We start from the raw sequence: 23,616 nt of genomic DNA, 5'->3' as shown, positions 1-23,616 counted from the left end.
TGGCACTCTGAATAGAACGCAAGGGTGAGACAGGCCAAGTTATGAGTTTTTCAGCTCACGGAGCAGGGTAGACTTACAGTAGCTGCCCTGACTGACTGACGGACTGACTGACGGACTGACTGACTGACTGACTGACTGACTGACTGCAGCGTAGATTAAAGCACCATCCACTGTGGGGGGGATTAGAAATGCTAGACTTGCTTTGATTCAATGTAGAGAAGCGGTCCAAAGTCCTAGAGATGTCATAATGCCAAGTTCATTCATCGTTTACAACACACTTGTCCACTCTAAAGAGGATATGTACCTTTTCTAGGTAGTGTGAAAAATAGATTTGTGACAGAAACCCCAGCCTCCATCAGAGCTCTACGATGCCTTGCTCCTTAGGCTAAACCAAACTGTGGGAAACACAGCCATTAAGTGGGAAACTAAATGCAGTGGGAGATGAGTCCTTGGGTATCAGTGGACAACTGCCAGTGTTGAGCCACCTATGGGAACATGGATGTAGTTACCATAGAGGACAATGGAGGCGAGCAGGTACCAAAAATAGTTGACTTATGCAAGCTTAAGAACTTGACTAATCATAGTAAGCCTAGGAGTGAGATGAACAAGACACAGACTCAATTCTCAACCCATATGTGAAAAAGGAAAGTTTTATGTCAAGCTAACAAACTTCTAATTCAAATCACCTCCAATACAATAAGAGAAAAAAAAAGAAAAAAAAAAACAGTCAATCTTCTTGTCCGATCACTAAACTTGTGCTGAATTGTTGAAGTCAGAGAGAAAACCTTTGTCCTCAATCAAACATTTATATGGTTAATATTTCTCCCAGCTTTCCGTTAAAGGGACCTTTAGCCTTTAACCAGGATATCTGTACACAAGGGAAAATCAAATGCTCATTGCTTTGGGGGACTTCTGGACTCTGTCTATAAAATGGCAATGGATCCAGGTTGACCATAAGTGCTATTGAGGCATACTAGAGTAGATGAGCATGGGGGTAAGGGGTCACCCTATGTCCATATCACAGTAGATCCCTGAACCAATCCAGTCCCAGACACGTAGTTGTGGTAAACATACTTAACAGTCGATACAATGTCAACATGGGTTCTTGATCCAATGCACACAAACTATGACTGCCGGCGGGAGAAACTAAGTGGGGCCGTCAGAGCCCTTCCATTTCGAGCAATCGTAATCTAAATCAATGCTGCGTTCCCAGAGGATTGCCAAGGTTAGTGCAATACTGAAAATGTGATAGATGCAAAGGGGGTGAGGAGCTCCTGCCGCAGCCTTGTCCGGTCCTGTTCTGCCTGTGTGGAAAACAAATGGGTCATGGAGAGAGAGAGATTGCAGAATGCCGTGAGCTTCGCCAGGCTGCACCTCCAATTGTGGCAGTTGTACCAGATGTGTGCGATTTTTTAAATTGTTGGGCAAGCAAATTAGTGCATACCTCGGTAACTCATATGCAGTTGTAGGTGGGTCTAGTAAATGTTTAATTCTTTTTCTCCCCCGTATTTCTCCTGAAGACCCACAAGGATAGATTTGCTTTCCATCTGGCAAGGCCAACAATATGCTTTCACCGTCCTATCTCAGACCTATGCCAGCCCTCAGCTTTACATGCTAATTTAACCGGCAAGGATCATGATCACCTTTTCCTTTTGGAAGATACCACTCCAGGCTAGTACGTGTATGCTATTTTGCTCATTTAACCTGATGAGCAAGAGAAAATAACTACTCTAGATTTGCTGGGCAGACATTTCCCTATCAGAGTATGAGAAATCTGAAACCCCAGAGAGTCTGGGAAGTGGCTCAGTAGTAATGGTACTTGCCACCAGGACTGATGACTTGAATGACAGGACCCACATAGGAGAAGGAGCAAGCCACCTCAAGCACAGTGTCCTCTGACCTTTATGCCATAGACACATACACATGTACACACACATGCACACACACACACACACACACACATACTACATACATGCCATATGTGAAGTTTGTAAGGTTGTAAGGCACCAATGGTGGAGGATATTTCCAGGAGTCATTCATTTCACCTGGACTCCAACCCCCACCCCAAGCAAGAGCACAGTTGCAGGTGCCTCTTTGAATTTGGGAGTAAGTGTAGTCTTCAGCGTGGTGTGTTACTGAGTGGTGGGAAAAGCAGTTACCCTTGAGCGGGACCCAGAAGAAGAGAAACCAGGCCTAGGGCCCACAGAAGCTTCTGTGCCAGCTGGAATCACAAGTCCAAACACAAGCAGCAAGCAGTCTTTAAAGTAGTGGTAGCTATTGTGGTCCAGGATCTTCAAAGGTTCCTGAAGGTGAAGTCACAACATAAGACTTTTAGAACAAGGGCCCAACACCATCCGTAGAAAATACTTCTCTTTTGAGGCTAAAGAAACCCCTCTCTTACTCTGTTACTAAGTCTTTGTAGGAGTAAGTGCTTGACCAGGGGCCACCAAGTTACCGTGCGAGTTGAACACAAAATGAAGTGACTGTTGTCTAGCACATGAGACCAGAAGACTGAGTATGCACGGCCATACTCTATCATCTAATGGAAATAATATATGATATATAGTGTTCATATATGTATGAGCATGTATAATGATGCATATGAAAAATAATTCATGATAAAACATATATCACATATAATATAATAATGCACATATATGTATATATATATGAATGATTGGGCCCAAGAAGTCATGTAACTTACAGGTGTAAGAGAATGTGTTACAGGTGTTACAGTCTAATGTTGCAGAGATATCCTGACTTATTGAGAAGCCAGGAAATACGTAGAGCTGCAATAGGACAGTTTTGGAGGCTAGAACTCCAATAGGACAACTCAACTCTTGAGGACAGAACCGCAATAGGACAGTTCAGCTCTGGATGTTAGAGCCACAACAGGACAATTCAGCTCTGGATAATAGAGCCACAATAGGACAGTTCAGCTCTGGAGGACAACCGTCTGACTATCGGGAAGTCAGGCTACCTAAAGCTGGGGTACGGTGGACAATGGTCTTCCCGATCATAAAGTGATCCCACTCTACTCCTTGAGAGCTGCTACAGCTGAGTTCTGCTCTGTTTCCTTAAGGGAACATCTTAGCAGAGCTATTCGCTTCTTTTCTGGCCCAAGATGTTTCTTCTTTTGCTAACACTCGACTTCCAGAGTATCCTAGCAAGGTTCTTCTGTTCTTCTCTGCCTTGCTGAGGCCCCTTAGAAAGTGTCTCAGCAGGGTTTTTCAGCTTAGCCCCCTAAGGGATGTCCCAGACAAGTTTTTTAGTCTGTACTGGTGAATGAAGGTCTTCACCCTTTTAAGAAAGATTTATTTGGGATGGAGGAGTCCAGGAGAGTGATTTCCTTTGCCATGAAGGGATTTACAGTGGCTTTTAACTGAAGGGGCAGAGAGACAGCAGAGAGGCTTATATAGGAGTTTTTCCAGGGAGAAGGGGGATTGGTTAGTTTTTCCTGCTCAGGGATTGGTCAGTTTAGTTGGTCAGGGGCAGAGATGGCTCTGACTTCATGTCAAACTGTGTTTCTTTCACTGGTCCTTTTCGGATTTTTGGCTCTACTCTTAGGACCAGGGCATATTTCTTTCACTGGCTCTAATTCTAAGGACAAAGAGTGTTTCTTTGATACTAGTTTCAGAGTCAGGGCACATGTCTTTAGTCCTGGGTTCAGGGATAAAGATATCTCTTTCCCTGGTCCAGGTCTTAGATCAGGATGTTTCTTTCACTGGCTCTGGGTTCAGAGTCAGCGTGCTCAGTGATTGGTTGGTTTCCTGCTCCAGTTGTCCCTTTCACACTACAACAGGACCAAGTGGTTCAAATACCCAGGGTCCCCCTCCTGTGACCTGCATCTCTCTCAACTAGTATTAAAGTCCTCTCGGAGGATTCCCTGATTGAGCATGAGACGACTTGCTCCTGGCTTGCAGGAGGTTCACAATGCGCAGGCATGGTCTAAAATTGGACAGCTATAGAACACGGGACATTACATAGCAATTCATGGACTGTACACGATGGTTCTGCCGTGTGACTGTAAACTTAGGGAGAATGTGACTGAAAATGCCAGATGTGGTGGTATACAGCGGTAATTCCAGAACTCAGCCGGCAGAGGTAGGAGGGCCATCAGCTTCACAGTCAGTGGGAAGCCAGAGTGGGACAGATGAGAACTTGTCTTAAAGAGGAGGGGAAGCAGGAAGAGGAGGTCATTAATCACTCAATTAAGTAATTTGGAGACCAGGTATGCAGTTTGACCTCCCAGAGTGAGCGGATTAAAAGTGAAAGCATTTGTGTTTCACACTAGTGCTCACCAAAGGATGACTTCTTAGTAGAGAAGTGTTTTAGTGATCAAATGCATAAATCAACTCATTCTCCAGACACCAGCAGCCTCCTTTCTCTGCCAGTCTGGCCGTTGCCCTGGAAACTCATAAACAAAAGGCTGAGGTGACAGGGACAGGTCATTCTTGCCTCGGCAACATGGTCGTTTTACCAAATGAGCCCCAGCCATCACCAATTGCCTATTACAACACTGAACTCTGACACAGCATTGTTCCTGAAGTAGAATAAAGTAGAAAGGACTAATTATTGAATAATGATTTATTTAGTGACTCACATAAAGCACGGCTTGTACCGCCTACTGGCCAAGCATGACTTCAGTTGCTCACTGGAGCACAATGACCTGAAGAAATGGCTGGAATAACGGGCCGTTGCCCTTAACAACCTACTGACTGCCACGTCGATGTCTGTAAAATCTTGCTTGCTTGCCCCACCTTGTGGTTTCAGAATATAAAGTGAATTGCAGAGTGATTCGGAACTGTCTTGGCCTCAGTCCACCAGTGAGTAAATCTCCCTTCCGTGTTCATAGGCATTGGACTGCTTATTCTGGATGGACTCCCACAGAAGACCTGCAAAATGTCTACACACCACGACATCTCACAAAGCCTTGATCAACAAACCCACTTCATAGCAAAGAGAAGAGAAGAGTAGCAATGGGCCCATGTTTCCGGAAATCCTTACACAGGTGATGTGGTGTAGCAACGCAGCGGCCTTTTGGAGACAGTTACAGCACCAGCTAGGTACAATATCTTGTGTGGCTGGGTCCAGGGTCTCCAAAAGGCTGTATACATTTGAGTTGGTAGTGAATACATGACATCAAGATTCACGTGGTAACCAGGAAGTGGAAACGGAAGTGGTACCTTTCACTCTTCCGCCTTTAACACGCCAATGTATTTTTGCTTCTTGTTCTCATGACTGTATGCTTGACTGACACAGAGGTCACAGTTACAAAGGAAAAAAAGTTCTTTCAGACAGAGACACAGCAATGACTCCACGGGTTGTCACCTTTTGTCACCTTGCCACTTTGCACTCCTCAGGTCTCTGAAGAAATAGGCAAAGAAGGACGCTACAGTGTCAGCTAATGTGGCCGGTCTTGACTCCCAAAGGAAATCTGAACAACTACTCCACAACAGAATCCAGGTTTCTCTGGAATACAGACAATGTCTGGGAGCAAGCCTTTCAGTACCTTGAGGTTACGGACAGGGGGAAACAACCACAGGATGTCCCTTCAGACAAACACTGCAAGAGTCAATATGCCACCAGCAAGGCTGCAGAGCTGCTTGGTTAGGACAAAGGGGCCATAGATGGAGTCACAGAGGAAGACAGCAAAAATACTATCTGTGCCATGTGAGCAGCCGGAATCGTGTGTGTCTTCTGTCCTTGTAAAATAAAATGCTCTGACTTTATACACCTAGTTAACTATTCCTCATCCTATTAAAGTGACAAGATGTTGGGGGAAGGGCAAACTTCTCACGGATGTGGCCTCTGCGTTTATTTGCAGACGGTGTGGTTTCCGTGCCTAGCCAGAACTGTGGCTTCGTTGTTATCCTTGTTTGAAGATTAAGCATAAGCTAGGAAGGTGTGCGGTGCCCAGCTGACAATGGGTGGACCTTTGGTGGTTCACTTTATGTGTTCCTTTGACAGGGTCAGCTGGAACATTGTTACTGGCCAGTGTTCCCGCAGCAGTGCTTCTGAAAGGTGTCGGAAGTGGAATCACCAGACTGAAGGAAGATGGCTGATAGAAGTGTAGTGTCACCTACCCACTGAAGCCCTGAAAGTAGAAGAACAAAGGAAGTGAGAATCTCCCCTCTGTCAGCCAGGATATCGCTTCCTCCTTACAGAACTGTGCTCCAGTCTGAGGCATGAAGGCTTTACCCAGGAGCCTTGCTCTATGAGACCTGAACTGAGGTTTACACTGTTGGCTCCTGGTTCTGACATCCTTAAACCCTGGAGATGGTTGTGAACCCACACAGGCCTCTAATTTGTGAATGGACAATACTGGAACTTTTCAACCTCTTTCCACCATAGGAAACCATGTGATAGATCTCCTTCGTTGATTTTGTTTTTCTAACATACAGCATGCTTCATAAAAAAAAAACTGACAACATCCAGAGTGATTGAGATGAAGTCTGCAACAAACTTTCCAAACATATGATGAGAGTCAATGATATAAAGATTTAAAATTTCACAAATATATATAAATTAAGCAGCATATGCCTGTAATGTATTTGAAATCTGTGGATCAAATTCTATGTTAAGATTATCAAAACTTATGCTAAAACACTGATGACAACTTATGCTAGAGAGGATGTGGGGTAAAGGGATCACTCCTCCATTTCTGGTGGGAATGCAAACTGGTACAGCCCCTTTGGATGTCAGTGAGGCGATTTCTCAGAAAATTAGGAAACAACCTACATCAAGACCCAGCAATACCATTTTGGGTATATATCCAAAGGCTGCTCAACTGTGCCACAAGGACATGTGCTCAACTATGTTCACAGCAGCTTCGTTTGTCATAACCAGAACCTGGAAACAACCTAAATGCCCCTTGACCGAAGAATAGATAAGGAAAATGTGGTACATTTACACAATGGAGTACTACACAGCAGAAAAAAAAGACATCTTGAAATTTTCAGGCAAATGGATAGATATAGAAAACATCATATTGAGTGAGGTAACCCAGACCCAGAAATACAAATATCATACGTATTCACTGATAAGTAGCTTTTATATAAAGCAAAGAAGACCAGCCTACAATTTACAATCCCAGAGAACCTAGACAACAATGAGGACCCTAAGAGAGACATACATGGATCTAATCTACTTGGGAAGATCTCCTGAGTAAATTGGGAGCATGGGGACCCTGGGAGAGGATAGAAGGAGAGGGGAGAGAGAGGGAGGGGAGTGGAGAAAAATATATAGATCAATAAAAACAATAAAAAGAGTTAAAAAAAAAGAAAGAAACAAGTCACACAACCCCTTTGTTTCCTTCCCCCCACCAAAAAGGTTATCAGGCCTTTGCTGTTTGGCCATTGGGGATTTCTTACTCATTTTACATGTTTCCTCCCTGTGAGCATGCAGGCCACTGTTATCTTTTAACAGTTCACAGCATCCCACTGTACACTACTTTTGCAGTACTAGAGGCTGAACCCACGACCTTGTGTCTTCGGGGAAAGGACTGTGTCACTGAGCTATTCCCCAAGTTGCCACTGCACAGTTTTCAAATGTTATCTTTGTGCCATTCAAGTTTCTTCTGTGTTAATTATAAGTGCTTCCAATGTTGAAAGGAACTAATATTAGTCAACCCTCATCATGACAAAATATTTAAAGAAATATACAAAATAATATAGTAGAAGATTATTAAAAGAGACACAATCATTACACCTAAATGCATGTAAGCACATTCTATAAAAAAGATGGTTCATACAATTGATGTGGGATTCCCCTCTCTATGCTGTGAATATTATTGGTTAATAAAGGAACTCCTTTGGACCTATAGCAGAGCTGTAGGAGAACAGAGCTAAGCAGGGAAAATTAAACAGAATGCTGGGAGAAAGGAGGCAGAGTCTGGGAGAAGCCATGAAGACTCTGCCAGAGACAGACATGCTGAAACTTTGCTGGCAGGCTATGACCTCGTGGTGATGCACAGATTACTGGAGATGGGTTAAATTAAGATATAAGAGTTAGCAAATAAGAAGCCAGAGCTAATGGGCCAACCAGTGATTTTAATTAGTAAGTTTTCTGTGTGGTTATTTCAGTTCGGGACAGCCGGAACAAACAAGCAGTCTCCCTGCAACAAACAATATATAATTTTATTTGTTAATAGATAATGTGAAATTTAAATGACTTTAATCTGTTAATCAGATTCTGAGCACTGTCTCATCTTTGATGGTTGGCCATCTTACCAGCAGAGTTAAAATGGTTTGCAGCTAGCAGTAAGCAGACATTCCTGATTGGTTGCTCTCTCTTGTCTACATTAACATGCTACATTCTGATTGGCTGTTCTATACTGTCTTTGCTAATTAGCATGTTTCTTTGATGACTGTTACTTGAAATTTATGGTCTGGCAATATGAATACATTCATATTTAAACCCACAAAACATGTTCCTCCAGTTCACAGTTTCCCATGGATATAAATTTTACCCGATTCTATTTTACAACTTGTAAGGTTAAAACAATAATGACATGGTGAGAATGTTATGAGTTTGAGGTTCTCATAGGGCGGGAAACATAGATGTGGCGATCCAGCCCCAGGCTCTGGGGTTTGTCCTCACACTCTAGAGTCAACACTGACTTATGAAGTTTTCATCTTCTTACTGACTTCCAGCTTCATGCCGCTGTGCCTGGAAGAGATAGAAGGTATACTTTAAGTGTTTCTTAATTTCCTAAGGTTATGTTTTCCTGTGATCTGTCTTACTCCGTGTAGCCTTGAGAACAACGTGTATTCTCCTCCCAGGGAAAGGACATGCCCTGTCTGTTAGAACCCTTCCATCTAAAGCGTAGCTGGAGGACAGGGTCCCCTGACTGATTTCGTCTGGGTGAGAAGTGCGCTGTGCAGAAGGGACTGGCCACCCCATTGTCTTGCTTCCATTCCCCTAGCTATCACTTGCTCTACATTGTTGAGTGTCAAGTCAGGCAGATATTGTGTGTAATCACTATGTCTTCCTCATCCTCTAATGATCTTCCTTGTCCCTTTGACAGTATTTGCTTTAAACTTTATTCTGTAAGTGCCACCACCTGCTTTTGTGGTTCCCACTGCATGACACGCCCCTTTCTCCACGTGGACTTTGCAAGGGCCCTTAAAGCTAAATGAGCAGCTGGTGCCATTGACAGCACACAGCCAGAACTTACATTTTGCTTTATTTAATCGATTTGAACACTTTTTGCCTTTTTAAAAAATGAGATCAAGTCTCACTATGTAATCCATGGCTAATTTGGAATTCTCATTGAAGACCAGGCTGGCTTTGCACTCTGAGAGCTCTATCTGTCCACCTACCTCTGCCTCTCACGTGCTGGGATGAAAGGTGTGCACCGCCATGCCTGGCTTCAGTATTCGCCTTTTTACTGGAGAATCTACTTCATTTATTTTTGACATAATTAATAGTTTAAAATTTTATTGATGTCAATTTTGTATATTGTTTTCTGTTTCTTGATAGATAAGCATGCCAAAAATACACAATACTTAGATTCTAATACCAATCACAAAGCTCAATTCAAAGGTAAATTCTAAAATATAAAGCCACCCTAAGAAGCACAGGGAGAAAGCTGTTTTGTTTGTTTGCTTGTTTGAGACAGACCAGACTGGCCTCCCATTTCAGGACGCCCATGAAGTGCAGGGAAAATAGTTAGAAGCTACCAGGCCAGGCAAGGGAAAGCTTCTTGACATTAATACTGACTTTTTTATTTTTTTAGGCTTGGTACCCAAACATGAACACTTAAAACTTGACAAGTGAAGCTATATCGAGACAAAAAGGTCTCTAAAAGCAAAATAAAAATCAATGGAATAAAGAGGCTGGCAACACAGGCAAGAAGATGTGTTCGAAAACTGCCTGGCAATGGGTTAAAGCTCAACATAAAAAGCCTCATATAAATAATAACCATAAAGTTAAATTAGGGGTAAACGACTCAAACAAATGGCCAGAAGTATGCATAAAAGGGGCTAAATCTCATTAATCATCAGAGATAGGCATATTAAGCCCACAATGAGATATTATTTTATACCTATTATGTATATATAAACATATATATATATATATAAATTTATAACATAATAGGTATGAAATAATATCTCATTGTGGGCTTAACAATATTTTATATATATATATATATATATATATATATATATATAGTTTGTTAGAAAAAAGAAAAAAGAAAGGAAGGAAATGAGAGGGAGGAAGGAAGGGAGGAAGAAAGGAAAGAAGGAAGGAAGGAAATAAGAGAAGGAGAGAGGAAAGAAGGAAGGAAGGGAAGAAGGAAAGAAGGAAGGAAGGAAAAAGACAGCAAATGTCAAGGTGGCTTGAAATTTAATGGGGCTGGGTAAGCTCAATTGTAGAGCACTTATCTAACATCCAGGACCTGGATTCCAACTCTAGCACTGAAATAAATAACCCCTAGAACTGCCATATGACCTTGCAATATCACATTTGTGTGTGTATAATGACATTGAGTTTAGAATCTCAAAAGAGACCTGTGCCCCCTGGGGATCATTGTGGCATTAATCACAGTCCAATATCCACCAAGGGATTTGAAGTAGGATAGGGAAAATGTGATTTGTATTACAGCAAAATACTATACCTTACAAGAGGACAATGGGGGTGGGGATGGGAAGATGGTCTTCCAGAGGGTCAGAGCTAAGTTCCCAGCAGTCATTCATATAGGGTGGCTCACAAACATATGTAACTCCAGCTCTTGGGGTGTCTGGCACCCTCTTCTGGCCTTCACAGGCTCTGCACTCACACATACAGACATACACACATATAAAACTAAAACCTTCAAGTAGGAAAATTCTATGATTGGTGACAACATAGGTCAGCCTGGGGAGACAATGCTGAGTGAAGTAAGTAAAAAACAAAACAAACTATGTGATTTTATTGAGGAGAGAGCAAAAATAACCAAACTATTTGAAGCAGATAATAGAAAAGAGATTTCCAGAGCTGGAGGCAGGAAACCATGGGACAATGTTGCCATTAAACATAAGGCTTCGGTGATACAGATGAGAGGGCTGTAGGGATCTGATATAGTACATAGACCTTGTGGTTAATGTGATGATGCATGGACAAGATAGGGGAGTTTATGGCAAGCACACACACAGAGACACACAGACACACACAGATACACATACAAACATACACAGAGACACACAGATACATACAGACACACACAGATATACATAGACACACACATATACATACAGACAAACACACACAGACATACACACACAGATACACAGAGACACACACAAACACACAAACACACCACACAGATACACACACAGAGACACACACACATGCATGCACACACACACACACACACACGACTCTTAAGAGTTTCTGTATCTTATCAGTATTTTGGTTGTGTTGATATCACAGATTTACATATCTATCCAAGCTCACCAACATGTATAATTAAACCAGGCAGTGGTGGTGCATACCCAGCATTCAGGAGGCAGAGGCAGCTGGATCTCTGTGAATCTAAGGCCGGCCTGGTCTACCAAGCAAGTTTCAGGATAGCCATGGCTGTTACACAGAGAAACCCTGTCTCAAAAAAACAACAACAAAGGGTATAATTAAGCCTGTGCAACTTTTTGTGTATTAATTATACTTCAATGTAGTTTCTTTTAAAACAACTTTCTACACCCTGTCAGCTTACAGAGTCTTAAAACTTTTGGATATTTATTTATATTTAAAGAATTACGTGTGTGTGTGTGTGTGTGTGTGTGTACGTGCACACATACACAGATTTGTGTGTAATGAAATGTGATTCAGCCCCTTAAAGCAGGAGACTGCTGTAAGCAACATCACCAATGAACCGGGGTGGCAGAGCCCTGGCCCTGTGTAAAACACGAATCCCTCATAACCTCTGATTTATGGAGAAAAGTTCTTTCACTGATTCCAACAGCAGGAATCATAAAACCTGTCAGATACAAACAGAACAAAAACCTTCTCACTTACCTATATGTTAGAAGTCACATGATAAATTTTGATAAGAGTAATTGTCTTTGCTGGCTGTTGTTTAAGCCTAGCCCTTTTGTAAGATGAAGTCAAGCATCTTGACATAGCAACAGGTTGTTGTGAATGTACAGCTGAGTTTCAACCTTCTTAGGAAAGAAATAAAAGCTTTTAAATAACAGGAAGAAATGTTGAATTATAACACATAATCAAGTCTGCAACCACTGTTGCTTCTTAAGCTCCCCCCACTTTTCCTCAGTAGTACACCCTGGTTTTCTCACAGTGCTACCCACACAGGTGAGTACATCCTCAACTCCAGAATGTGTCCTGAGCACAAGCAGCAGTGAGCTATTCTGGGGCTGACTGTTGACAGGAGGAGGAGGATTCCAAAGAGTTTTCTTTTCTCTTAGGAAAAGTGAAGTGTGTCAGACAGCCTCTCACGACTGATGGATGTTGTGTTTAAAGACTATGCCTGGAAGTAGACATGCAATCCCAAGGAGGGTGCTACAAGAACGGTAGCCATGTTCAAGGAATGGCAAGGAGGAAGTGAGGAAGAGCCATGAGCTAATGGCTGACCTGCTTCTGAAATAACATCTTCAGATGCATCCAGCAAAGTTTTAGCTCTACAACTAGATGGAATGGACAGAGGAAGAGCCAGAAATGAGTCACTGTGTGGACAATGGAATTCACAGTCACAGAACAGTTGTGACATTTGTAGGAAAATGGATGGAACTGGAAATTGGTAGGTGAGGCAAAATATGTCAAACTCAGAAAACCAAACACCACATTTTCTCTCATGTATAGAAAGTGGATTTTAAATCACACAGCAACACACATATGTACATATACAAACACATGTACACTCACCCTCACACACATATATAATATATATTATATATACAGACACATATATGCACACGCAGATGTATATGTGTGTGTTTATAGTTATAAATGTGTGTGAAGTACTTAAAACTAGAAAGAGGTCACGAGAGAGAAAGAAAGGCTGTTATGAGAGGCAGGAAGGAAAGGACTGGAACACATGAGACAAGAGAATAGAGTAGGGACTGTCGAGAAGAAGGACAGGAACCAGTTGGAGGGAGGCAGGAGCCAGGGGGAGTACAGCAGAGGAGGAAGATGAACTTTGACAAAGTACAATGACACATTTGTATGAAAATGCCACGGTGAAATCTATTACTTCATATCCTACTTTTGAAAAACCATTGACTATTTTTAAAATAAATCCTAACTAAAGAGGTGGCTCACTGGTTAAAAGCACTGAGTACTCTTGCAGGGGACCCAGGTTTGGTTCTCACCACCTACAAGGTGACTCAAAACTCTCTGTAACTCCAGTTACAGGGGGATCTGATGCTCTCTTCTGCTTCTGAGAAGGCCTGCCCCCACAGTGCACAGACATACCTTCAGGTGCACACACATTTATACATTAATAACATAAAATAAATACAAAAAAATAATTTCAGTATGCTGTCTAGACTAAAGGTGATAGCAAGGGTCAAAAAGCTGCACCAAATGTGACCTTGAGATTTTCAGCCATATTGGCTATGAGAACCAATCCCACTGACATAGAAGTATTGAGAGCAATCACATCAGAACTTCCTTAGGGATACAGTGGTGCACAGGAGCAAAGTAAAAATTCAAAGACAAGACCTTTCAACTCATTTGTTAAAACTGCAATCACAAAAGAAAAAATCTACAAAGAAAAGGAATGGGAAGTGAGAGAAAGCATTATACACAGCAAGCTTAGGAAACAGTGAGAGCCAAGACAAGGATGTCTTATTTCAAAACAGTGGCACCAGGCTGGCACGGCTGACATTATCTGGAAACCCTCCAACAGCAATGAGAAAAGAAAGCAATATAAAGTTATTTTGGGTAAGCATAGAAGACAGTTTTATTTTATCCAGTTTATCCCAATGACAAAGCGGATGAAAGGGCCTTCCATCCTAGTGAGAATCAGGTGGGCAGACCCTCCACAGAACTAGAGAGAAATATAGTGCAGCTGGCTATCTCTGAAAGGGCCAGAACAAAGACACGTATAAGACACGGGAGGGGGTCAGGCCTGAGTCACAGAGATGTGTGTCCCTGGGGCGCCATGTTGAAAACGAGGGTCAATCAACTGCAAACACCAGTACGTTTCCCACACGCTGGTACCTGAAGCATAGAAAGGGGCTGCTTGTTTGTTTCTTAGACAAGATCTCACATGACCAAGGATGGCCTCGAACCTATGTCCCCAACACAAGAAGCATTAAGTATGCACATCATGCCTGACTTCATGCGGCACCAGGAATTGAACCCAGCGACTCACACAGGCTAGGCAAGCAGTCTACCAACTGAGACACAAGCCTTGCTTCCTGTTAGTGGAGGAGAAGCTTTGCCTCCTTCAGTAAACAACAGCTAGAAAGATGGCTCAGCTGTTGAGAATACTTATGATCTTGCAGAGGACCTCGACGTTCGCTTCCCAACATCCTTGTCTGGTGCTCACTATTACTCAGAACTCCATCTTGTGGGGATATGACACCCTGTTCTGCACTCTGAGGACAGCTGCACACACGTGGCATACTCTCTCTCTCTCTCTCTCTCTCTCTCTCTCTCTCTCTCTCTCCCTCCCTCCCTCCCTCCCTCCCTCCCTCCTCCCTCCCTCCTCCCTCCCTCTGTCCCTCCCATCCTCCCTCCCTCCTTCCTTCCCTCCCTCCCTCCCCCTCTCTCTATCTCCCCAAACTCATGGGATAGCCACAGTCAGCAGAAGAAAGTTGCCAACCAGCAACTAAAAATTCAAACTACCTATTTATGAAAATGAGAACATCCTAATGAAGCAATTGTCTCCATGGAAGACAAGAAGAAGCAGGGATCTGAATGAGCAAAGGCAGAGCAAAGAAGAGGAAGATAAACTGAGGAACAGGCTCAGCAAGCAGGAACGTGTCCCTGTAAGTGTAAGGACCTAACTGGGAAGTCCCCACACCCACCGAAAGGCCAGCGAGTGCCTGAAACCCCAGCACTTAGGATCAGAGACAGGCAGATCCTGGGATCTCACTGGTCAGCCTCCCCAGTGTAATCACAGAAAGGTGAACCCTGAGTTCAGTGTGGAAATGCGGGTCAAGGCAATAAGGCAGGGAGCTACAGAGAAAGTCACCAGTCATCTCCGTAGTGGCCTCTGTGTGTGCAAGCACCAGTCAATTCAACAGTGTACTCATACCTGCATCCTTCCACTCAGACATACACCCAGCTGTGTGTGCCGTAAATGAACCCTCTACACACAATAAGGATTTAAAAGACACAGAAAGAAATAATAGAACACTGGTAGGAAATGGAAAATCAAGTATTAGGAGCAGAAGGGGAATTAGACAGGGCTGGAAATAAAGGTAAGCGGCACGAAGAGGTGAGCTCACAAGGGCAAAAGTGAAAAAATATTAAAAGCAAAAAAAAGTAAGGGCTGGGGTGTTACCTTCATGTCAAGAGTGCTTATGTCGCATGCACGAGGCCCCAGGTTTGAGACCCACTATCAGGAGACGGAGGAATTCATGAGTGGAATTCCCAGTTCTCATTCATGAGCAGAGCTCCCAAATCCTATCTTAAATGAAAGTTCAATGCCAGAACAGAAAATATTTGAAAGTACATACGTACATACATACGTACACACACACACACATGTATATATATATGTATATATATATATATATATAATTTAATATAAAAGAAGACATACTTTACCAGGAAAGAAGCCAACACCATCAAATAAGCAAGTAAATTCTGTGGATGTCATATAACCTTTGGTATGCAGGTATACTCATGAAAACTTATGGGGGTTTATTGATTTGTTTGTTTGGTCTTAACATTTTGAGACAAGGTCTCATGTTTCCCATAGATGGATTCAAACTCCCCTTTTGCTGAGACTGTCTTGAAACTCCTGATCCTTCTGCCTCTACCCCCTAAATGCTGGAATCATGAGCATGTGACATGTTTTCTGCAAATGTCATTTGGGCTATGAGCAAAAGTACTGATATTATAGTACTGATAATAGTGACTATAGCTTTGCTCAAAATGGGTTAGGCAACTTTGGCAAAACAAACACAGTCAAGAAATTCACAAACTACTACATTGACTTGAAAAAAATAGAAACCCTGGGAAGACCTTTTAATAAAATCATAGAGTTAGAATTTAAAAAAAAAATCTTTATACAGAGTCCAGCCAACGGGTAAATTCACTAAGCACACCAAGACATGCCCACTCCACACAAATGTGTAAGGAAGCAGAAAAAGGAATTCTCCCTAATCCAAGCCAGGGAAAGCATCTTACATTGCCCCTAACCAGTCAAACATCACAGAAACCTAGAGACCACTAGCCAACAGGATGCTTCGTCTTGTCTCTTGACACAGTCTAGAATCACCTGATGTTTCAGTGAGGGAGTCTAGCTCACGCTGGCCTGTGGGCCCATGTGTAAGGGCTGTCTTAATTTCCTTAGTCACTGTGGGAAGGCCCAATATATACCAACCCCTGGTTTGGGATCTGAAATCTAAATTAGCTGAGCCCTGAGCATGTATGTATCCCTTTCTCTCTGTTCTTGTCCTTAAGTGTGATGTGATCAGCTTCTTCAACTTCCTGCCTCAGTGAGTGTACTACAACCTGGATATATAAACTAAAAAAAAAAATGCTTTCTTCCCTCTTCTAGCTAGAGTTTCTATAGCTTTGATAAAAGACCACAACCAAAAGCAACTTAGGGAGGGAAGGGTTTATTTCCCTTATACTTTCAGGTAATAGTTCATCCCAAAAGGAAGTCAGGACAGGAACTCAAGCAGGGCAGGAACCTGGAGACAGGAGCTGATGCAGACACCAGGGAGGGGTGCTGCCTACTGATTTGTTCCTCATGGCTTGCTGAGCCTGCTTTCTTATAGAACCCAGGACCACCAGCCCAGGCTTGGTACCACCCACAATGGGGTCGGTCTTCCCACAATAATCACTAGGAAAATGTCCTACAGACTTGCCTAAAGACCAATCATATGGAAGCGTTTTATCTAAATTAAGCCCCCCTCCTCTCAGATGACTATAGCTGTGTCAAGCTGACATAAAACTAGCCAATGCACTCCCTAAGTTCCTTTTTTTTAATTGGAATATTTCATCACAACAAACAGAATTGAAACTAGGACAACTTAAGAATACAGACAAAAAAAATTCTCACCAAAATGCTAGTGTATTAGTTTCTGTCCTAGGTAGGGTTTCGATTATTGCTACAAACACCATGACCAAAAACCCACAAGTTTTGGGGAAAGGGTTTATTTGTATTATACCTCCATATTGCTGTTAATCACTGAAGGAAGTCAGGACAGAAACTCAAACTGGGCAGGATCATGGAGGTAGGAGCTGATGCAGAGGCCATGGAAGGTGCTGCTTACTGACTTGCCTTCTCTGGCCCGCTCAGCCTGCTTCTTCCCAGTCCAGGGATGACACCACCTACCATGTGCCAGGCTCTCCACCACTGATCACTTCCGGATAGATTTCATGGAGGCATTTCCTCAACTGAGACTCCTTCCTCTCTGATGACTCTAGCCTGTGCCAAGCTGACTCACAAAACCATTTAGTACTGTTCCCTACTCCAGTTACAATAAATTGCCACAAATCTAGTGGTTTGAAACAGGAAGAGAAGGGGGAAGGGAGAGGAGGGAAGAAAGAGGAAGAGGAGAGAAAGGAGAGGAGAGGAGAGGAGAGGAGAGGAGAGGAGAGGAGAGGAGAGGAGAGGAGAGAAGAGAAGAGAAGAGAAGAGAAGAGAAGAGAAGAGAAGAGAAGAGAAGAGAAGAGAAGAGAAGAGAAGAGAAAGAAGGGAAGAGGAGGGGAGGAGAGTGGGAAGGGAGAAGACTTTTGGTGCTAGAAATTCAAAACCAGTTTCTTTTACCAGAAGCTCAGCTGAGCAGGAAAGGGGTGGTGGACCGGTCTATCTAGTATCTGAGTCATTGAGTAAAGCAGCTAAGGAAGGTTTTGAGTACATTCTGCACTCTTGTAAGTAAGAGTCTAACTCAGAGGACCTGCCATTCCATTTTCCCTCTTGGCTCCCTGCAACAGTTAAGTGTCAGATGGATCAGTCCGATACGGGGTTGTCTCACTAGTGGAGAGACCCAAGCAAAGGACTCTGGGAGTTTTGTGGCCTCTGAGGTCAGAGGAAGGGTAATGAGGAAGGAGCAGGAGGGGAAAGTTCACACAAGGGCATCTCTCAGGGTTCCCCATCCTTCTGGCCACAGGAGTCCCTTGCAGAAGAAGCTGAAGAAGACTTCTGTCAAAGCTTCGTAAAAAGAACGTTAGAAATGAAGCTCCGAGAAACCAGCCGGCCTCCATTTTAGGCTTAAAAGTCATCTTATAATATAGACAAACAGGACAAAAGAATTCCTGTTTATGATTAAACTTCTGGCTTTCAAGAATTGGGTTATGCCCCACCTGTGACCTGAACTATAAATGGTTCTGTTCTGCGTGTTCCAGGAGCTGAAATCCTGTCTTTGATTCAAAAGCTTATACAACCACCTTATTATCACCATGACAAGCCCACCTCACAACCTTGTCTTTGTTTCAAGAGGTCATCAGGACTAACCTGCTTGTTCTGCTCCTGTAACCCCGCCTACTTTGCCCACCAGTCCCCCATTGGAAACCCCCTTCCCCCAAGCTATAGAAGCCTTGCTTTCCTCACACCCAGAGCTGGCCTCTCAGACCCGCCCTAGGGGGAGGCAGCTTGGGTACATGAATAAAAAACGCTTACTTTAATTAATTGCTCAGTTTAATTAATTTGGTCTTGATGATTTGTATCGATGTCTTTCTCCTTCCATCTTTGGGATTAACAGGTCCAAAGCTAGAAACTCAAATACACAGAGTATGATAAGCCCAAGGGGCTTGATACCTTGCTGCTAATTCCTTACAGAAGCTGTAATGTGCACAAGTCTGAGGCTGTGAGGCTCTGTTCTTCCTAAGGCCCAGTAAGACCCTTGTAATTGTGTGTGTGTATGTGTGTGTGTGTGTGTGTGTGTGTGTGTGCGTGTGCGTGCACGTGTGCATGTGTGCATGCGAGTATGTATGTGTGTGTGCATGTGTGTTGTGTGCATATGTGTGTGTGCATGTGTGTATGTGTATGCATGAGGTGTGAGTGTACATGTGTGTGCATGTGTATTTGTTTATGTGCTGTAGGACAATGGTTTTACCCTGTAAAGATTTGTTTCTTATACTTGTTTAATAAAATGCTGATTGGCCAGTAGCCAGGCAGGAAGTAGAGGTTGGTCAAGGAGAATGAGAGAATTCTGGGAAGAGGAAAGGCTCAGTCTACAGTTGTCACCTAGACACAGAGGAAGCAACATGAGAATGCCTCGCTGATAAAGGTACCAAGCCATGTGGATAACACAGACATGAATAATGAGATAATTTAAGATGTAAGAGTTAATAAGAAGCTTGAGCTAATAGGCCATCCAGTTTATAATTAATGTAGACCTCTATGTGTTTCTTTGGGACTGAACGGCTGTGAGATCAGGTGGGACCTTGGTCAACATGTGTGTGTGTACACATGAAAGCCAGTGGTCAACACCAGGAGACTCCCTCACTTGCTCTCCACCCTAATTTTCCTGCACCTGGAGCAGGGTTAGCCTGACTGACCAGCAAGCCCTAGGGGTCTTCTTCCTGTCTCTGCTTCACCAGCATGGCTACAAGTGGTGTTAAGTCTTAGGCCCTGGACAAATGGTCAAGGTGGCTATTTAACATATCAAATCTGGTCCTGGCCACCAGGTTCTCCCAGCATCCCTCAGTTCCAGTTCCTTATGAGAATGGCTGGAACACCTCGTCCTCTACTCTAAACTCTCCAGCCCAGGAACCAGGCTGCCCTTTCTCCAGAGGCTCTTCCCTATATAATCCAGACATTTGGGTTATTTGACACCCCCCTTCTGTACCTTTGGCTTCCTGGTTGCTACACGTGGTTCCCTTATCTCCCCTGTCCCTTCCTCCTTCCTCCTCCCACGTATCCCAGGGCGATCTGGCCACATCCACTCTGGACTCTCCCAGATGTCCCTGCCTCTGGCTATGCTCTCCCACAGGTCTATAATAACCTCTCTTCTCCACCACACCTAGGAGCCGTCACTTCCTTTCCTTTTTATTTCTCTTTTCCTGGACTCTGCATCCAGCACTGGACTGTTGGTTCATTTATTTTTTGTTTGGAACGTGGGTGTTGAGGATCAAACTCAGGTCCTCATGTGTAAGGACAAGCACATCACCCACTGAACTGTCTCCCCAGCCTTTGAAATTGTGTATCATCGGCCTGAAAAGTCACCCAGACCTCTATATCAGAAGCTGGCTTCATAATGACAGAAAAAGCAAAGTTGGCAGGGAGCTTCCCGTCTGGGAACAACAGGGCAAAAGACATTCCTTGTCCTTCCCGGCTTCTGCAGGCGTCCAGGACTTCTTAGCCTGAATGCAAGCGGCAAGGAGCCTCTCCCCGACCTCAGTTAACAAAATGTGACAACAAAAAATTGTTACCTCAAATAGCACATGGACTTAGGAAACAGAACTTGTGACCCAGTGTGAAAACGAGGCGTGCCTAAGACGTTTCTAACTGCTGTCTGTATTTTCAACAAGGGACCCTGCTACAGTTGACTGAAGTATGTTTTGTGTTCCACTGGGCACTAACAGGACAGAGTAAAATTCTCCAGTCTCCTCATTTTCCACACTTCCTAGCTTTCTTCAGACCTGTTTTACTAGGTCTCAAACAATTAACTGGGGTGCCTATTTAACACATCACAGCAGCCCTGGCCACCAGACTCTTGCTGCATCTCTGTCCTGCTACAGAGTCATCCTGGCTGGCCCACCCCACTCCCACCCTAAACTGTCCAGCCCAGGCTTGCCTTCTCCCCAACTTCTCTGATTCCTATATAACTTCAACCATTGTGGCTAATGGTCCTTTTTTTTACCTCGTGGCCTCTTTATCTCTGGGTTCCCAGGAACTTTCTTCGCTCCTCCTCTCTTCTCTTGCTCTTCCCCACCCCCATGGCCGGGTTCAGTGTGGCCCCTTCCGAAGGCTGCTGTGCTCGCTCTGGCATCTACAGTAAACCTCCTCCACCAGACCTCAAAGCATCATGTCCTCATTATGCGTTCATTCATGTTTTATAGATGCATATCCTTTATTTTATGTGTGAGGAGGCAGATGCCAAATTTAAAGGGGCTATGTTCCAAGATTTTTCTGTGTCATTGGAAAGTCAGACATGCTTCCAGTATAACAAGATGTTATAAATGTTCTTTGAGAAGAAATGTCAGGGTACCAAGGGTATCAAGCCAATATCATGGGTGGTACAGGTGGTTTATATCTCACTTCCCATGTATGGCAGTTTACAGCACAGGTCACACAACAAAAATCCTAAAATGCTCCACTCACCACCCACTTGGCCCCCACGGTTTGCATTTTTACCTGGAAAACTGTTCTGTTTCATTTTGGTTTTTTAATCTGCTAACATGTTGTAAAACATTAACTTTTGCACCTGCTTATAAGCCAGCCCTCTTTTGCTAATATACAACATTTTAAAGCTGTCCTTTGGAACTATGACTGTATTCCATTCACTGTACTATACTGTAATTTTTTTTAATCCACTGCCACTTAGTTCTCAAAACAACCTTATGGATGTGGGCATTATTCTTACCATATCTGTGAGACGGGTGAGAAAATTTAAACTCCCAGAGGAAAAGTAATTTTCCCAAAGTCGAACACCGAAAACCCATAACACATAGATCATTGAGCACAGTGAATAGACCAGGGAGAGACACTGTGCTCCCGGCCGGATCTTTCTGTTCCATGCAGTGATCTCTGTGCGCAGCCCACACAGTAAGATTGTGGCAGTCAAAGAATGGACAGTGTGTTATCTGGGGCATTCCATTATTTCTGGCTTCCTCCCGAGGTCATGGACTCCTACACACTTCAATAGTAGCATCCAACTCTCCAGTCAGGAGCAGCAGGAGCAGAGCGAGTGGGCACGGACAGGAGCAACTGTGTGACATTCGCACAGACAGCACAGCTCTCTTCCCAGCCTCCTTGCCCCAACGTGGACACAAAGGGACAAAGGTAGCGCTTACTGACTTGGCACTGTGGGAAATGGGACCAGCCACTGTCTTCAACTCAAGATACAAGCACACAGACCCACCCCTCCAGGCTTTGACCTTGAATACTTACAACTGCTGCTCTCTCCTGTCCTGTTCCAGTCACTGTGCCATTAGAACTGACATGCAAAGAACAGCAGAAATCAACAGGGATGCATCTGGAGAGAGCATCTAATGCTATCAACATTGGCTCTCTCACCAGGGTCTTCCTCTGTCCTCTCTGCATATCTTGGGCTTGCTTTCTTTAGACTGAGTACAGACTCCTGGCCCTTTCAAAACACCAAATCTCTCAACCCATTTACCTTCAGGCTTCAGACTCACTATCTTTTAACATCTAACAACTTAGCAAGAAAGGGATCTTTTCTTCTCACAAGTATCTGGAAACAGGTAAGGTCCCAGGCCCTTACCTGTTTCCACACTCTAGCTGGGTCCGGGAAGATCAGGAATTTCAAGGGCCAACTTTGGTCGCACACCGTTACTGTAGAAGGAAGACGCTCCCTGCCGCCCACCTTCCAGCTAGCGTTACCCGAAATAATTACATGGAAACTGTATTCTTTTAAACATTGCCTGGCCCATTATCTGTAGCATCTTATTGGCTAACTCTCTCATAATGATTCAACCCATTTTTAATAATTTATGTTTCACCACGAGCTCGTGGCTTACCGGGAAAAATTCAGCATGTCTGACCTGGCAGCTTTATGGCGGTGGCTCTCTGGCTTCTGCCTTCTTCCTCCCAGAATTCAGTTCTGTCTTCCCCGCCTATCTATCTTCTGACCTATCAGGCCAGGCAGTTTTCTTTATTAACAAATAAAAGTAACACATAGACAGTTTGTTATTCCATTGGCTCACTTTAAGAGCTAACCACGCCCACCCTAGCTACTTTGGACCTCCCCCCGCCCATCTTCCTCTCTCTCTCTCTGGTGTGTATGTGTGTGTGTGTGGATGCGTGCATGTGCATATATGTGTTTGTTTCATCTCGTATGTACCTATGTCTTTGTTTTCTCTCTGTTTTCTCTCCTTTAAGCAATAAATGTCTCCCTCTTCTTTAAATAATACTATGTCCTATGAGCCTTTTATCCACCGTAACCGCCCGCCTGACTCCCCGGCCGCATGGCACTGCAGGGACTCACGGCCATCCTTGCCGGACTCCGTGAGCCGCCCGGGACTTCCCATCATCATATTTATCATAAAAGAACAAAATTGGTGCCGCGGACTCGAGAGATTCACCCGCCAAAGGCCAGAGTTCCACGGGACCCTGACCACCAACTTCCGGGACTGGATCAGGACCGAGGTCTCAACACCGACCCACCTGTTACAACCAACACCTCTGCTACAGAAGGTTGCTTTCCTTTGCTGGAATTGTGTTTGGGCGACCCCAGGGGTTGGTCTGCCTGCGTTAGCACTGCATTCCCGTGCTGTGCATTCGACATTCGTCTGGGTACCGGGTCCTCAGTTTCTTTATCTTTTTTCATTTTCAATTCTTTTCTTTACTTTTTCTCTCCTCTTGTT

General features: G+C 43.8%; 1 long non-coding RNA gene across 10 annotated transcripts; it reads right to left on the bottom strand.

The window, feature by feature from the left end:
* Positions 1-2,020: 2,020 nt before the first annotated feature.
* On the bottom strand, positions 2,021-23,536 carry LOC146895351 (uncharacterized). 10 transcript variants are annotated; one of them, XR_015737400.1, is made up of 5 exons: positions 23,417-23,536; positions 22,771-22,902; positions 22,181-22,226; positions 4,604-8,670; positions 2,021-2,303 (listed from the first exon to the last, which is right to left on the bottom strand). It is a non-coding gene; the product is annotated as an uncharacterized LOC146895351 (long non-coding RNA). The 10 variants fall into 10 exon arrangements; XR_015737399.1 differs by lacking the exon at positions 2,021-2,303 and adding an exon at positions 11,998-12,143 and having other exon boundaries at positions 4,570-8,670; XR_015737403.1 differs by lacking the exon at positions 2,021-2,303 and adding an exon at positions 11,998-12,140 and having other exon boundaries at positions 4,570-8,670.
* Between the last annotated feature and the right edge of the window lie 80 nt (positions 23,537-23,616).

This window comes from Myodes glareolus, chromosome 3 (genome assembly GCF_982192425.1).
Source record: "Myodes glareolus chromosome 3, mMyoGla1.1, whole genome shotgun sequence".
NCBI classification, from domain to species: Eukaryota; Metazoa; Chordata; class Mammalia; order Rodentia; family Cricetidae; genus Myodes; species Myodes glareolus.
Note: the sequence above shows the minus strand (reverse complement) of the source record. Positions and strands in the feature narration are given on the sequence as shown.